The sequence below is a fragment of the Grammomys surdaster genome, unplaced genomic scaffold (genome assembly GCF_004785775.1).
Source record: "Grammomys surdaster isolate TR1022 unplaced genomic scaffold, NIH_TR_1.0 126153, whole genome shotgun sequence".
Taxonomy (NCBI): Eukaryota; Metazoa; Chordata; class Mammalia; order Rodentia; family Muridae; genus Grammomys; species Grammomys surdaster.
The window spans coordinates 1,009,544-1,012,389 of NW_021620961.1; the positions used below are offsets into that span (position 1 = coordinate 1,009,544).

Below are 2,846 nucleotides of genomic sequence, written 5' to 3' on the forward strand. Positions count from 1 at the left end.
TCACACCCTGCATCCCTACTCACATCCTGCATCCCTACTCACATCCTGCATCCCTACTCACACCCTACATCCCTATTCACATCCTTCATCCCTACTCAAATCCTGCATCCCTACTCACACACTGCACCCCTGGACTAACCACTAAATCTCTCAGGAATACTCCCTTTAGGCATTAAATGGAGACAATACATTTCACTGGTCGAGTATGGATTACATTTTAGGTTGACTATTAAGTAGGAGTCACATGCATTCGCTTTTGTTACCCAAGTTCTAATTATATTTCTTAGAAAGAACACAATACAGTTTTCTGCCTTTTCTGCTTGCTCTTAGGTCACATTTTGTTTATAAAGAGGAAGCTTCCGCTGTTTATAAAGCTTCAGCACTTTAGCTTCAAGTGCAGTGGGCTTACCTACATCTTTTTTGTAGGGACTCTTAGACTCAGAGTTCTAACTGTTCTGAATAATTTTGGCAAAATATACGAAGCTCTCATTTCTATTCATTTATTAGTGATAATAATATTCCAGTTTTGTTTTCAGCTACATTTCTTTCCTTTTTTTTAAAGTTTCATTATGCTGTTTAATCTAGCATGTTGTTTAGAAAGGCTTGTAGCAGGAAGAGTACAAATAGTTCTCCAGTGTGTCTCTTAGAGACCGTTTTCATCCACTGCTCTGCTCTGTTTGGCCGCTAGCCTCTTGTCTTTCTCAGTAATGGTGAGGCAGATTCCTTTTCCTCAGGGTAGAGAGATCCATGGTTTGTTGCCCTTGCCAATATCAAAAATGTTGGAAAGCTGAGTGGCAAAGCTGTTGCCATTGGCATCTTTCACGTGAACCACATCAAAAGAGCCAGGATGTCTGTCTGTTGGTGATTACACCAATTCTTCCCAAGTTAGCACCTCCAGTCACCATACACAGATTCCCAGTGTCCAACTTGATGAAGTCAGTTATTTTGCCTGTCTCCAAAATCAATCCGAATGGTGTCATTCACCTTGATGAGGGTATTGAATAGTACGAGCATCATGGGTCACCAGATGTGGGATTCCTTTTGTGCCCACAAAGATCTTTCTCACTTTGCACAACTTGTACTTGGCCTCCTCAGGTGTAATATGATGAATAGCAAAATGACTCTTGGTGTCATAGATCAGACAGAAGTTCTCTCCAGTCTTGTCAATGCTGATGGCATCCATAAACGCGGCAGGGTAGGTTATATCGGTCCTGACTTTCCCATCAATCTTAATGAATCGCTGCATGCAAATCTTTTTTACTTCATCTCCAGTCTGGGCATACTTAAGTCTGTTCCTTAGGCAGGCATTCTCTCAGCTTGTGAGGACCAGAGGATGGACGAGGAGCAAACACGCCAGTCAACTCATTCAGCATCCAATGTATTGCAGTGGCTATGCGCTGCAGATGTTTCTTGAAACCACAAGCCATGGCTGTGCTGGGAACGGAAAGAACTCAGCTACATTTCTTATTTTGCATTGATGTTTGTGCCATTTAGTTATTTCTTGATAATTTTCATAGTGTACAGTATTGGTTCACTGGTAACATATAAATATAAATATTTCCTTTGTTAATAGCCATTTTGTAATTTCATGAATAATAATTTTCTAAAGCAGTTATTTTTAAATTTCTGCAGTGCTGGAAATTGAACTCAGATCCTTACCTATAATAAAGTATTTCTATTCCCTCAAGTTATACCATTGCCTTAAGAATATTTATACCAGAAGTTTATTTTAATAAACTTTATACTAGTCTAAATTTTTAAAAATTTGATTAATATCATCTACGTAATATATGCATAGTCTTAACTCATAATGTTTTATTGTTTTAAAATATACTCTTTTGAATTACAGATTTGTAAAAATAACGTGTGGTATTTTGGCAAATGAATCTTACAAGACATAGGCACACTAGAATTGCTAGGCTCGACAGTTTCTATCCAGTTTAAAAATTCTTATGACATTTCAAGTCCATTTTTAACTTACAGAGAATGAGAAATTGCAAGAGTTTCAGCTATCCCTTGTGCCCTGGGCAAAGATGGCTCTGAATCCAGCTGGTATTACTCATGGTAGACAAAGCTTAAAATCAAAGTTGTATTCTTTACATAGTATATTAAGTGTGCCTTAAGAAAAAGAGCTAATTTTTAATAGGGTGAGAAGTTTTTCTGTCTTAGATTTTCTGCTAAGGTCATTATAAAATGTGAATAACCTGAATTAAAATCAGTTTATGTGCACATTTGAGTTTTATTTTTAAAAATCAATGGGGGCATTCATAGCAAAATGAGTTAGTCCTTGAGTTTCAAGTTGCAATCTGTAAGAATATATCAATATTTTGAAACTTTGTAAAATAGTAGGTGAACTTCTTAAATATGAATTTATCTAATAAAATGCATTTAGTATGAGGATTGTAAGTTTTATCATAAGCCAAGAGTCACCACACTGGGATTTTCATGAAAATCGATATTACAGTGAAGAGCTGGATAAGTTAAAAGGAACTGTGTATGAGAATTTGAACCATCTGTTTTGAGTGAACCGAAAATGTCACATGTATTCACGTCATTTGTTGTAGAGATGGCAATACAGTACACTTTAGACCCGGATAGTGTGTTCCTATTCCAGATTCAGTGTCCTGTGTCTATGGTCTTTCATTCCTCTCTTCACAGTCTCTTCCGCTACACGCCGTCTGGACTGAGCTGTGCAGTGCCTGGTCTACAGACACACAGTTCAGTTTTCCGGACCCCTGTTAATCCCATCTTATTTATTAAGCCCAGTGTATCATTGATCAATGACGTCCCAGGGCACCGTGACATGAACCCTTTCTTTCCTACTGAAATTCCCCTTCTTTGGCTTT

General features: G+C 37.7%; 1 pseudogene; it reads right to left on the reverse strand.

Moving 5' to 3' along the window:
• Positions 1–643: 643 nt before the first annotated feature.
• On the reverse strand, positions 644–1,427 carry LOC114612276 (annotated as a pseudogene).
• Between the last annotated feature and the right edge of the window lie 1,419 nt (positions 1,428–2,846).